The sequence below is a fragment of the Hetaerina americana genome, unplaced genomic scaffold (genome assembly GCF_022747635.1).
Source record: "Hetaerina americana unplaced genomic scaffold, ioHetAmer1.1.p SCAF_112, whole genome shotgun sequence".
Lineage (NCBI taxonomy): Eukaryota > Metazoa > Arthropoda > Insecta > Odonata > Calopterygidae > Hetaerina > Hetaerina americana.
In genome coordinates, this window is record NW_027286204.1 from 846,540 (window position 1) to 862,043 (window position 15,504).

General features: G+C 45.3%; 1 protein-coding gene across 1 annotated transcript in view; it reads left to right on the forward strand.

Moving 5' to 3' along the window:
• LOC139685452 (uncharacterized) overlaps nucleotides 1-15,504 on the forward strand; it is a 112,537-nt gene that overhangs the window by 12,588 nt on the left and 84,445 nt on the right. The gene's annotated exons all lie outside the window — the stretch shown is intronic.

Below are 15,504 nucleotides of genomic sequence, written 5' to 3' on the forward strand. Positions count from 1 at the left end.
CCCGTTGCTCATCAACTCCTTGGTATAAATAATAGATTCCCGTTTCCTTCCATATTTTTTAGCGTGACACAATCAATATCGTGAAAGATAATCTCAGTAATCAAAACCGAAGCGAAGTTCGATATGAATGGGTCCTTCCACTGTTACAACCTGTGGTTTCCCTGGAAGACATGGCCTTCGGTTCCTACCCACGCGGTTTGGGTGAAGAACAGGGTGGCCGGGAATCAAAACCGGTCTCTCCCGTCAGTAGGCCAGCGCTGCACCGCTGGACCAGCACGTCCTTATGCTTTCCTTAGAAATGTATGCTTATGAGATATGTATTCAGATACAGCTGTTGTGTGGGCGAGGCAAAAGCCGAAGCGAGAGTGGTGAAATGCGAATTGGCGAAGGTCTCCGCCGCCGTGACTGCGCGACGCCCTAGGGCTGCAACCTGGGACGGGTGGGGGGCCCTCTTTTCTTATGACCCCCCCCCTCCACCCCATTCCCTCCCCTACCCTCCCCCTGGCGCCTTCTATTTCCGAAAGGCGATCGATGGATGGGCGAATGAGTCACGCGCCACCTTTCTGCCTCGAAAGAAGTTGGAGGTCCCCCCCTCCCCCCCTTCCCTTCCCTCCTCCTCCTCCTGGGCCCCAGGAAATGAAAGGGAAACCTCGCTGCAACTCGATGAATCACGATCCGCATTTCTTGCGCAGTCTGCCCCGAACGTGCATTTCATTAATGGACTCCTGCTGCACTCGTCGGCCAGTGGATGTGAGACGTCGGCCCCGTGCTTCTGATTGCTCTCGCGGGAACTGGCGCTTTCGACGCCGGCGCACTTCGTCCTATCGATCTGGAAGGAAGGACTACGTGAATTATTGTTTATATGATGCACACGTGTTCTTTTAATGTCAACTTACGATATGAACTGGAGAGGCGACACTACATGTAATTTGTTAGGCGGAAATGAAATGCGCAGCGGTCAAGATCACGTTGACGGCGAACGTGGAGTCGGATTGCTCAGTGATCGAGGGGAACTAAACACCGCTTATTCTGGGGACCAACTTGTGGGTGCGGTAAATGCATCCCAAGTATTCTGCGGAACTCCACTCACGGGTACGACTTCCTTTGCCATTAACTACCGAATACGGTATTCACGTACTTCCACGCTAATCACTGCGCATTCCCCATTGCTGTACTCCACGTTTGGGTTCAATATTACTGCGATAGTTACAGTTTTCTTTTGCCTTTTGCCTTAGTATGCAGTTTAGCTCACACCGTATAATAATAATAATAATAATAGATTCACGAATATGCAAAGTCATCGCTTATTGAGATGATTACTGAATTCAACTCCGCTTGGTTGAACGAGTTAAGCTCTTCTGAAATTCCAAAAAAATGCGGGAGATGCCGCCACGGTAACTTTTAACGGAGTCATCCTCTATATATGCACTTCAATGCAACAATTTCTCGATGTCCGGGACTCTCCTAAAATGTTTTTGTGTGCCGACTTCTTCCAATTTCATCCCTTATACACCGTATTTTCGGGAAAATGAACCTCACACTTGAAACTTTTATGTGGGCAAACACGGTACTGAGCGCAGGTTAAATGGTCGTGGGTGTACATGAGACGCCCCCCATTTTCCATGCGCTATTTTCAGTGAGTAAAAACTTCTACCAATGGAACTATTTTAGGCGTCATTTTGTGATTCTTCATTTTACCAATATAATGATGTAAAATTGGTTATTTTCCGAATTAGTTAAATCCCTCTGATCTTGAATGAATGATCATGTCTTCCTCCTAACAGATTCAGTCTAAGTATTAATCTTCGTTTTTAGAGGCGCTCCTGCCCCAAATCTTCCAACAATTTGGTCACAAAATGTTTTTTCGCCATTAACCCCTTAAGCAAATCTCGCAGCCCTACGCCGCCCACCATCTGAATCGTTCCCTGATAGTGGCTGCTATATCTACATCTTGACCCATATAACGGACCCAGAAAAGTGGTTGGAGTGGTTGTTGCGACAGAAAGGCCTTTTCAAGGTGACTGATGAAGGGATTGCCGTGTGCCGACGCCGTGCCCCTGGTTTTCAGGTGAAAACTGTTTTAGAAAGATAGTGTATTGATTGCGAGGACCAAAGTGGCCCGGTTGAGGAACTCGGTTAACTACTTCTGCCCAGGTATAAAAAACTATTATCTGACACCTCGTGCAGACCCGTACCTAAGAGATTACATGTAGTGTCGCCTCTCCAGTTCATATCGTAATTTGACATTAAAAGAACACGTGTGCATCCTATAAACAATAAATCATCTATTTTAGTGCCCTGCAAGCCACCGCTAGGGTGTGTGGCAGGGAGTGAATACACACCAGATTAATTTTAACCCGAATATGACCCTACTGCGGCCAAGCATTGTTATTCTGATCCTTTACCGTTCATTGAAAAAATGACATCTTAAATCTATCCGTTCTACACTCAATCTCTCTAATTTTATTAGTATGATCTCTCCTACCGTATTTCGATAATACATTTTCAACATCACCGCTAATGAGACATCCTCCCAATTTATGCATGAGATTTAATCTGTTATTTAACCTTCGCTCCGTGAGAGTGATTCCCAGCCTATTCGCTCTAATATTATGGATCCACTTTTAAGTCTATCATGACAACGTTTTGAAAATCAACCTTCCAACCCAAAAATCAACCAAATCCTCTACGCTGCACGCGATCCAAATCGGCAATCACGCCCAATTCTTGAGGATCCCATATACTCTTAGCATATTCTAAATGAAGCCTAACCAACGACAGATAACATTTCTCTTCTTCTAATGAGTCTACCCCTGAATTCCAGACGAATTGTGTATCTTTCCTCTAAGACAACGGCCTCTCCTCCACTGACATGTCATCCTCAACCACGTACTCGTCACTTCAACATCCTCCCCAAAATACATAAACCCCACGCCCCAGGCCGATCAGTTGCTTCTTCTCGTAAATCGCCGACAGAGAGAATTCCCTCCTTTGCCTTTGACTACCATCTCCGACCGCCTCCGCCGCCCCTCCGCTCTCTTCCGTCCCGCATCTTGAAGATACCTCCCACCATTTCCTCGACCGTCTCCGTCTGTCTCTCATCCCTCCGGACTCGCACACATCCTCATGCCCACAATGGTCGTCGCATCTCCCCATGTAAACCTCGATCCCTCCCCCACTCTGAAGGTCTCTCCGCCACTCTTTATCCGCTCGACCTCGTATTCCCAGCACTGAAGTTTCTGCCGAATCTGTCTCACCCCATCCTTACCCACCATTCCTTCTCCTGACACAATAAGCATTTCCTTCAGGTAAAAGGCTGCGCACTGGGCGGTATATTCTGCCCCTCATATCCATCTACAGCTTGACTTCCTCGAAAGTGACTTCCTGTCCGGTAATCCCCTGCAACCTGCGTTCGTTCCCTCCCTCAAAGCTTTCTCTCCTTCACCTCCGTCTACTCTTCCTCAGAAATCGCTTTCCTCGATGCTAACATTTCTCTTACTGATGAAAAATTCCACACCTCCATCCACATCCTACCCACCACCCAGTAACAATCCCTCCATTCTATGCACACCCGCTGCCACACGTCGCACACTAAGACGCTCTCTCACAGGCTCAATCTCACCCGTGCTCACCCAATTTGTAATTGCCCAGACTCCCTGGACACATACCTTCACAATACCTGCATAACGCTCTCCTTCGCCTTGATTACCCTGATACCCTTTTCAATAAAAGAATCCCTCAACCCTTTCCCCCTCCCAAACCTTCCCAAGGAACTAACTCACATACCCTCTACATTTGCACAACATAACTATTTCCCAGGAATTGAGTCCCTCAGGCATATTCCAAAAGAACTATTCTCCATCTAGACTCAGCAAAAACAACGCCAAACACGTTACTTAATTTCCCTTCGTCTCTTCCAATCGCCCCAACAAATCTATCGTACGTATTGAAATCCAAATAGCCCTTGTCTCAGTCCTCCGCCATCTCCACGAATCCACACGGATACCCTGCAATAGACCCCTGAAATGCAAAACGTGTTCCTTCCCTGCCTCCCCCCTCTCTACTTACCGATTCCCTCCCATCCCTCATACGAGCACATCCCGCAATATCCAGCAATCTATCTATAAACTCAACTGCAATCTCTGTCCTTCCTCCTGAGTCGGGCAGTGCACCACACCCCTCAAACATACGCATCTACAATCGCCGCCCCTAATTTTAAACCATCTTCCGCATTAGTTTCTCTCTACCTGTGCCTAAGTATCTGCCTACCTCCATTATGGTCAATTCAACGATTTTTTATGTGTGTCCATGTATTATTGCCACCTTGCTCCGCCTTTAAAACTCAAAACCCTCGAGGCGGCATGCATCTGGCTCCTTGGCGCTTGCTCCACTAATCCCAACCATGACCCCTGCCCCTTCCAATCACCCCAGAATCCTCCTTTCCCACATTCCTACGCCTGTCCTACCCGTCACCCGTGTCCTTCCGTTGAGATAGGTGATCATATACAGAACACAGTACCTGTATCATAGCCAACTTTGTAACTGGCCTTATATTCAATTTTGCGAACACACACGCACACAGACACAAACATGTATGTATGTATGTGTGTGCGTATATATATATATATATATATATATATATATATATATATATATATATATATATATATATATATATATATATATATATATATATATATAAACCATAAACACAGTAATCAACCCGAAGGTCGGTTTAGTAGGTGATGGCAGAGTGTATCTATGTATATATATATATGTATATATATATATAATATATATATAATAAATATATAAATATATATATATAAATATATATATATAAATATATATATATATAATAAACTTGGACAGCAACAAACAATATAAGAACACATATAAAGATCAGTGTTATATATATCCAGGTCGCGGTAGTCCAGGGGGTAGAGCGTTGGACTGCTGACCGGAGGATCCCGGGTTCGATTCCCGGGTGAGGCACTCTGGGCACCTGCAGCTCCACCCAAGCTATGTGATTTTTCGGGTACCAGGTCTTCTTGGGGAACCATAACCGGCACAGGGAAAGGAACTGGCCCCCCTACCCTGATGTGTGAATTTCATACGCCGTATTGGGCTTAGTACTGGGTGAACTCTACCATCACCTACCAAACCGGCCTTCGGGTTGATTACTGTGTTTATGGCTTATATATATATATATATATATATATATATATATATATATATATATATATATATATATATATATATATAAAATGGGCTGACACAATATGACACAAATAGAATAGAATAGCAACATTTAACAGGACACTCACACTGTAAATTGTTCGAGCTTTCGGCCCTCTCAGAGGCCTTCTTCAAGAGAGACTCCTAGAATCCTAGGTGTAGGATTATAAATAGGATGAAAAGAAAGCCTTGGATCAGTCGGGTATCTGCAAATGAAATATATATATATATATATATACACACACACACACACACACACACACACACACACACACACACACACACACACACACACATATATAACACTATATATCTAAGGCTATCTTCTCATCCTATTTCTAATTCTACACATAGGATTATATACATATATATATATATATATATATATTATATATATATATATATATATATATATATATATATATGGGATGTATATAGGATGAAAAGAAAGCCTTGGATCAGTCGGGTATCTGCAAATGAAAGGAAAGTCATTGGGTCCTCGTGGTGCTTAGTTTGGCGCTGTCTGATCGGATTTCTGGTGGGAGGGCGTCCTTGGGGTGTGTGCAGCCCGTGTTCGAGCGAGTTCCGAGGGCGGAGATGTGCGTCGGCAGGTTTCGATGAGTGCCGGTGGGCGCCCCTCTTGGCTTTATTTGGCGCGGGGGAGCGCCCTGTGGCGCCCGTCAGGCGAGTGGCCCTGCCGCCCCTTGGAAATGCGGCAGATGGAAGTCGCGGCGACCGCCTCCCCGCCTTCTTCATTCCCTCTTGAGTCGCCGAGTTTGAATACAATGCACCCGGTGGAATCTGCGCGCAACGATGGCACGTTGCTCTTGGAAGCGCTGAAAATTCTAACAATGAACTACAGCGGACACCCCTCGCATACCAAGGAAGACCCCTGGAATACATTTGGTGCGACACGTGGCAGTTAGATCAAAAATTAAAAAGTTCGTAGTGTTGAATTTTTGGAAAAAGAGCAGTTCCCTCCCGAACGACTGCTGAATTTGGAACACCGAAATGGAATGTGTAAACTCATTTAAATACCCAGGCGTTACTCTCACTCACGACTTCTCCTGGGTGAAACACATGCGGGGAATATGTGGACAAGCTAACAAAAAATTAGGAATTATTAGAAGAGTTCTGGGTAAATGTAATGAAAAAGGCAAAAATAAATGTTATCTGTCGTTGGTGGGGCCCTTATTTAGAATGTGTACGCTAGTACATGGGATCCTCATGGAGTTGGATTAATTGCCGAACTGGATCGCGTGGAGCGTTGAGGAGCTAGATTTGTAAAACGTTGTTATGATAAACTTGGTAGCGTATCCAAAGTATTAGAGCAGCTAGGCTGGGAATCACTCACGGAGCAAAGGTTGAATTACAGATTGGAAGCTCTTTCACATTAATTGGAAGAACGTCTCTTTAGCAGTGATGTTGAAAATGTATTAATAGCGCCATCGCACTACGGTAGGAGAGATCGTGTTAATTTAAGGATAAGAGAGATTAAGTGTAGAACGGATAGATTTAAGATGCCACTTTTTTACTTGAGCAGGTGCTAGGCAGTCTCTTTGCCATTTCGAAAGACTCTCCAATTCTCTTCACTTGTCAATAGCGCATTTTCCCCTTCGGCCGGCTGGTAATTTTTGATGGGCGTGCCCTTATGGTCACGTTGCTACCCCAGAAAAGGGCCCGATATCCGCAGGTGCAAGAGTGCTTCGAAGGGCAGCCCTCGATATGCTGCCCGATCCATAGCCATGGCCATAGTCACGGGGGGCAGGGGTCAAGGTCGGAGGCCGGGAAGGGGGGGGGTCATCGGTGGCAGGGGGACGCTGGGGTTTGGACAGTCTTGAGAGTGGAAGAGGGGGAGAGACAATGAGGGGAGTCGCCCTTGGCGAGTATCGGAGGGGAGAGAAATCTCCGGGGGGGGGACTCGTCCTCCCTCCGCCTCATCCACTTGCCCCCCTCAGCTAACCCTTGAGCACCAACCAAATATTTTTTTAATGAAATTAGAACCTATGGAAACACCTGGTTGTTTTTATTAACTGAATCATCCCCATTTTCACAACCCCCCCCGACTCACTCAAACCAATATCAAGCCACTACTCGGTGTCGACAATGGCTAAACGTTTGGTAAGTACGTTTAAACGCATGTGCGGACACATCCTGGGTCAGTTATCTTGAAAAATATAATCGAAGTATTAACGGGAGAGTGTTACGCATCATTACTTGGCCAGCTGGTGGCAGAAACTTAAAAAGAAAGTTTGCATTTGAAGAAGAAGGAAGTGTTTTTCCATCATGCCAACGAACCTGCTCACAATTTGGCGGTTGCCATGACAGAAATTCACGAATAGCACTTCGAATCGGTCGATCACTCACCTTATTCACCAGATCTGACCGCCAGTGACATGCTGTATGCTGTAGGGGGGGGGGGGGGTTGAGCCAACGTCGCCACGCCGAATTTCGTCAGCAGCTGCCGCACAACAACGCACCGTGGCGCGGCGCGTTGTCATGGTGAAGTTTCCAATTTTTCGCAATGGCTGGTCGCACGCGCGTTACACGATTTCGCAGACGTGTGACGCACACGCCCTTGCGGAGGCTTGCGGGGTATTATGTAGATGTAGACGTAGCATTTACGGTCGTTCCAACAGGCACAAACTTCTTGTGAACAATGCCACGTCGGTCGAAAAAAACAATCAGCATGGTTTTGATTTTTGGATTTGTACATCCGCGCTTTTTTCGGACACGGGGACCCCTGCGTGTGCCATTCTGAACTTTGAACACGGAAGTGCCGACTAGTAAGAGGGTCATCCGGAAAGTAGTACCCGTTCGTGAAATAAAGACACAAAAGTAAATATTAACAAACATAAAAAATTTTATTTGAAAGAGGATACTTTAAACTACTTCTCAACATAATCTCCAAGCAAATTAAGGCATTTGTCATAACGTGTGACAAGTTTCTGTATTCCTGCTGCATAGTCCTTCGCCGCCAGCTCATTGAGATACGCGAGGGACCCATCTTGCACAAATTTTTGCATAATGCAGATGGTGTTTAACAATTTCATGAACAATTGTTCGAGAAACATTGGGAAAATGCTCACAGATGTCATCAATTGTGACGCGCCGATCGTTCCTCACGAATTCGTCAACTGAGCTCACCAGTTGGTCTGTAATGACAGACGGTCTCTCCGAACGCTCATCGTCGTGTGTGTTCCCCCTCCCCATGTTGAAGTTGCGACACCACCGCCGAACAGACGACTCGTCCATTACATTGTCTCCATACACCTCCTTTAATTGGCGATGAATATCACATGGGCGAACGTTTCTTGCATTGAGGAATTTAATCACTGCCCTCACTTCACAACTGGCGGCGTTCTCAATTTTTTTAAACATTGTAAACAATCACAGAAACAACACAGGTAATGCTAGCGTCACGCAACTTGGCTCAGAGAAGGCAGACAAGCCACTGAAGCTATCTGACCTCGTCCAGCGGCTACTCGCGTCGTCAGCACTTCATGCGGCACGAGCGGGTACTACTTTCCGGATGACCCTCGTACAATACACAGTAACATACAATATAGAAACACAAAAAAAGAAGAAAACTCACACGTTATTAGTGTTCTTCTTTTTTGTGTTTCTATATTGTGTATATATATATATATATATATATATATATATATATATATATATATATATATATATATATATATATATATATATATATATATATATATATATATATATATATATATATATATGCTTTCCTAGACGTAACACGGAAGTGCCGAATAGTACAATACACAGTAACACATAATATAGAAACACAAAAAAAGAGAACACTCACACGTATTTTCTTGATATTTCGACGGAAACAATCCGTCTTCCTCTGAAGATATAGAAGTAATGACTGATATATGAATAATAATGATAATGAATTATATATATATATATATATACATACATACATATGCACATACACACACCATAAACACAGTAATCAACCCGAAGGTCGGTTTGGTAGGTGATATTAGAGTTCACCCAGTACTAAGCACGAAGGCATAGCCCTCTTACGTATATTCATGATCCAGGCGACCAATATATGTTGGAGTGCGAATGATTTGCGAGACCTCGGTGCTGAAACATGTGGATCTGAATTTATGTAGTAAGTTTAGCCTAGCATCGAATCCTGTTTCTTCTAATGATCCCCACCCCAACGTCATAAGCATTTCAGCGACGCTTTTCCTTTTATCGTAACAGTTACTAACGAAACGGGCTGCCCGGCGTTGAACCTTCTTATATTCCCGAATGAGGCCTTTTTCTCTCGGATCCCATGCGCCATATGCGTATTTTAAATAAGGCCTTACTAGAGTGTGGTAACAACGTTCCTTAACCTTCGAGTTACTTCAGCCGACAATGCGTCTAATAAATCCCAATTTCTTTCATATGCTTGCCCGCAGATTTTACGTATGTCGGTGCCCCGAGTAAAGTCTTTAGTGAATGTAACACGTAGGTGTTTTACCGTATCAACTACTTCTAGGTCAACTCCAGCTAGTCTGTATACACATTTAACTGATCTTTAAAGAAATTTGCCACTTAAGATTCGTTATGATTTATTTACAATCCCCATTTTGTGCGTCATTTAGTAATGCAATCTAAATCCTGCACTAGAATAAAACGATTCTCATCCCCAGATATCTCGCGATAAATCACCGTGTCATCCTCGAACATCCTTAAAGATCCGGAGATTAGGGTGGCCTGGGGGATCACCGGTGTGCCAAAACCTTGGTAACAATCAATGGTGTGAGCGCCAATGCGCTGTCGTGGCGAAACCACCAAGACTTGTTTTTCCACATTAGTGGTCTCTTCCGCAACATGACATGTCTTAACCTTCTCATAACCTCCGTACATGTAGTGCTGCCCGTACACTGTTTGTCCTTTGGGGGTATATTCATGGCGAATAATCACTTCACAATCCGAAAAACGATCAACATCACCTTCACGTTCGATCGCGACATCCAAGTAACTTTGGGGAAGATGGCCTCTGGTCTTCCACTGTGAAGACTGGGCTTTGGTTTCTATAACATGACTCGGGTTTCTTCACCCGTGACGACGGTTTTTAAGAAGTTTCGGTCGTCGTTTGAACGATCGATTAGTTCCTGGCTTTTGTCGTGGTGTTCATTCATTAACACTTGCGGCACAAATTTGGACGCGATGCCCTGCATGCCCAACATTTTTATCAAAATGGTGAAACAAGATCCAACCCTAATGGCCATTTAATTGGCCATTTCCCTGGCGGTTAACCTACGGATTACATGCTATAAATCATGCTCACTGTTGACGTCGATGGTCGTCCACTCCTCGCTTCATCATCGGTGTAGGTTTTTCCAGACTGCAAGCGGTTGTACCAACGAAAACATTCACTGCCCGATTCATAGATCCATTGCCAAATGACTCTTGAATCATTACGTAAGTTTCAGTCGCACTTTTCCCGAGATCAAAACAAAATTCAATGCACACGCGCTGCTTCTCTAACACCTCCATTCCCACCGACACAAGAATTTCTACAGCCAGCGTGTGCAATCTCAGGTAAGAATCGCCGCTGTGCGGAGACAAGTCGAGATCGGGCGAGGTGGTGTCGGTGGTTGCAAGTCGCATGGAAATAGGCATAAGGAAAAGGGATAGGAACACTTATGAAAAACGAAATGCCTTCTCCTGGCCAAAGAATCGGGGCAGTTGGTTGCGTAAACCTGCCGCAGTTTAAGCGTAATGTAGGTTTCCTCGATAGCTGAAGCGGTTAAGAGCATCGGCCCGGTAAATCGAAGAGCCGTGGTTCAACTCCGGGTTCGGGAAACATTTTTGCTCTTATACAACCCACCATTATAATTAACCTTCAGGTTGGCTTGATCACTCAAGGGTAACGCGTAAAATCTCAAATGTCTCCTTAGCAGTGAGGTTGAAAATGTATTATTACCCTCATTGTACTACGGTAGGAGAGATAATGTCAATAAAATTAGAGAGACTAAGGGTGTACTAGAACAGATATATTTAAGATTTCATTTTTTCCACGAACGATAAGGGATCAGCATAATATTGTACGACCGCGGTAGGGTCATGTTCGGTTCAGTATTCGTCTGATGTGTGTTCAGGCCCTGCCACACACCCTAGCGGTGGCTTACAGGATGCTAAAATATCAAATAGCTTCAAAATTGCAGGCACTGCCAGTGTTTCTCTTCTCCAGATTGATAATCTGATTTCTCCGATTCATTAATTCCAACATTTATAAGATTGTAGTTTAATAAATATGACTAGTGGGTTAAGGAACCATAAACTAATGGAAAAATACTCTTCAGCATTATCATAGTAGGGTATTAAAGACATCTTACGTTTTGGGATTGATATTGCTTTGATTTCTAATGGCAAATAGGAGACAACAGCGTTCTACTCGTCCTTTTCCCGTGGTTCAATTGGAGCCAAGCTTTTGAAAATTCAATTAGTCAATGAAGAACCCTCAAAAGTTGTGCTCTTCAAAATATGCTCTTCAGAAATATACTGTTTAGAGAAATCAGAGATGGTCAAAGAAAATTGCCGAAAAATAAACCAATAGCAGGAAAAATTTTCACAGTTATCAATATATTTGTCCTTAATGGGGCACTTTTTTGTTTGAATGTAGAAGTGCCACTGAATTCCGCTAGCGCCACCATATATCTTTGCGTTTGCATTGACGTCAGGTGGTTCCTTAGGCAGCCCGGTGGCGTCGTCGAATGGCAAACCACCCCCTCCCTCGTGTCACGGCTGACCTCCCTCGGCCAAGACGTCACTGACCCACCCACCGCCGTCACTGACCTTACTCAGTCCCCCGCCTCAGGGCGCTCCTCTGCAATCGATGCCTTCGCGCGCCCAATACCTTCCCCTCCCGCCTTTGCCTCGTGGCCTCACACCCCCCGCCACACGCCCTTGCGGTATATTATGTAAAAGAAGATATGTACGAGTGAAGTGGCGCGGGCGCTCAGCTGATATGCCGTCGCTAAGTTTCCGTAAACGATCTCGATCAAGACGTATTCATGTCCACTTCAATCATGAATTCGATCCACAGATACCAAACAATACGTGAATGAGCTCACGGATGAGCCTTCATCAATATTATGCCCTGCAAGCCTCCGGAATGGTGTGTGGGAGGGAGTGAGTTTAAACCTATCGTTCACAGTTCGCGAAGAGTTGAGATCAAGTACCGTGATCGAACGATGGCAGTTGCAAAACCGTTTATTATACGAGGGTCATCCGGAAAGCAGTACCCGTTCGTGCCGCATGAAGTGCTGACGACGCGAGTGGCCGCTGGACATAGTGAACGACGTGCTATGTAACTCCCGGTCACCCCTCCTCAACCTTAAACTCCCAAACTCTTTGTCCTATCTCCACTAACCCCAAGGCGGACCCCCGCCAGGCAACCCTTTCCCTACCATGCTTTCCTTAACCTCCCCCCCCCCCTCCCCCCCCGGAGACTAACCTTCCTTGACTCCTCCTTCTCAGTAATACCCCAATCCCGCTCCTTTCCCTCCCCCACCATCGCCTCTTCCGTTCTTACATCCATACACACCCCCCCCCACCTCCCCATTCCTTCTGTTATATATAGAAAGATTTTGGCCTGTATTTCACCTGAAGATGACGCTGAGCGTCGAAACCTAGGTCGTGAATAAATATTTTATGTGGAAAAACCAAGTGTTTCCTTTGCAATATGTATCGTTTCCACAAAGTGACGCCTGAAGCTATCTCCTTTATGAGGTCAGATAGCTTCAGTGGCTTGTCTGCCTGCTCTGAGCCAAGTTGCGTGACGCTAGCATTGCCTGTGTTGTTTCTGTGATTGTTTACAATGTTTAAAAAAATTGAGAACGCCGCCAGTTGTGAAGTGAGGGCAGTGATTAAATTCCTCAATGCAAGAAACGTTCGCCCATGTGATATTCATCGCCAATTAAAGGAGGTGTATGGAGACAATGTAATGGACGAGTCGTCTGTTCGGCGGTGGTGTCGCAACTTCAACATGGGGAGGGGGAACACACACGACGATGAGCGTTCGGAGAGACCGTCTGTCATTACAGACCAACTGGTGAGCTCAGTTGACGAATTCGTGAGGAACGATCGGCGCGTCACAATTGATGACATCTGTGAGCATTTTCCCAATGTTTCTCGAACAATTGTTCATGAAATTGTTAAACACCATCTGCATTATGCAAAAATTTGTGCAAGATGGGTCCCTCGCGTATCTCAATGAGCTGGCGGCGAAGGACTATGCAGCAGGAATACAGAAACTTGTCACACGTTATGACAAATGCCTTAATTTGCTTGGAGATTATGTTGAGAAGTAGTTTAAAGTATCCTCTTTCAAATAAAATTTTTTATGTTTGTTAATATTTACTTTTGTGTCTTTATTTCACGAACGGGTACTACTTTCCGGATGACCCTCGTACATCGAAATGAAAGAATACGTAAAATCTAAGTCGCAGAGAAAGGACCATCACTTCCAGTAAAGAGCTAACGCAAGCAAAGAAATAATGACTTGCTTCCCCAAAAGCTGTTCGAAGCAAGATTAAAACCAATGCCAACACCACCAGGATAGCTCTTGTTCGCCCGGAGGATAGGGTTCTCCGGCCTCTCAGCCGTGCGCCCGGAGCAACTCATCGCGCCAGCGTTGTTCTACATGATGACCGCTTCCGTAAGTCGAATGATTTGTTTTATTCCAGTAAGTCGACCTTTTGGAGTCCTTAGTGATCAAATGTACCGTGTTCTATGTGACTGAATGCAGCTATTCGTGGGAATTGGATATGTATTAAATTCAGGGTGGGGCAGAATGGACTTCCTAGTTTTAAAAAATCACGGAAGAGCGCGCGGGTGAATTAGCGGAGTGGCACACACAAAAGTTCATTGACTGCCCAAGCGGGCAAGAATAAACTGTCCCGGTGAGTGAAGTCCCACCTTTACCGGTCATTGTACATAAGAAACGCATGGCATTGAAGAAAGAAACATGGCTGAGGTGGAAGTGCGGTTTGCGAGAAAGTGAAACTTAAACTAGGAATAAAATATGAATTCTTAATCTAACAAGAAAGGAAAGCCGACAGGGAACGGCTTTTTACAAAAAAGAGAAAAAAAAGTACGTCACTAACAGCACTAACTGCCCACCGGCACACTCTGAGCATAGAGCGGTACAAAATGGAAGCGGAGGCGAGGGTCGCCCATTTCCCACAGCGGGAAATTACACTTGGGCAAGAGGAAGCGGGTGACAGCAAGACCGTGAAGCGGATAAAATGATACTGAAATAACTTGGAGGACGGAGAAAGAGATCCGTCCGGCCGTGAAGCGGCTTATTACTATGAAGAAAATTTAAAATTAAAAAACATAGTAAAGACTCATAGGCGAGTAATATCTTTAGGCAGTGTATAAGTGTGTTTCTCTCCGGGATCATAGTCCCAGATGGTTTGTAGCAGCGGATTTCCAGACGGTTCGAGGCGGGATTTGAAAGACGCGACTTGCGAGCGAATAAATTCCGCGACGGATGGGAGTTTATGCGCCGCTCGCACGTCGGCCATCCTAGAGAAACGACTCACTTGGAGTAACGACCGAACAGCCTTGTTTTGGATGGTTTCAAGGTGCCGCCAGGGCGTTTTCCGGATGGCAAACACGGGGCAAGCGTACAGAAACTGCGGGCGAATGATTGACCTGTAAAGTCGCATCCTGTCGGCGTGACCCAGGGGAGAAATCACGGAGGAAAGGCAGCCGAGACGGCTCCTTGCGACCATTGCCTTCTGACGGCAAAAGTCGAGGTGCGGCTGAAAAGTGAGCTGGTTGTCTAGAATGACACCAAGAAATCGGTGCGAAGAAGCCCTCGGTATAATGTGTTGGTGGAAGAAAAGAGGAACGTGGGGTGTGCGTTTTCGTCTGCGGGAAAAGTGAATATGTGTGCTTTTGTCAGGATTGATTCGTATTTTCCAGGTCCGTGTCCACCGGTGCAGTTTGTCAAGGTGTGCTGTAAGTCGTCTGATGTTCGCGGAGCGTGTTCGAGATGTGCCGGCGATGGCAGTGTCATCAGCGTACATGTAAAGGGAAGTGTGAGGTGTAGAAGGCAGATCGTTGACGTGCAAGTTGAATAACAGAGGGCTGATAAGAGAGCTTAGCGGAGTGGGAGTAGTTGCGTTAGCTGGGGGAAACGACGCCATTTTCAGTAGTCACCATGCAGTGGTCTGGTGAGCATTGATGCTTTGTCATAGAAGCGTTCTTTCAGAACAATGA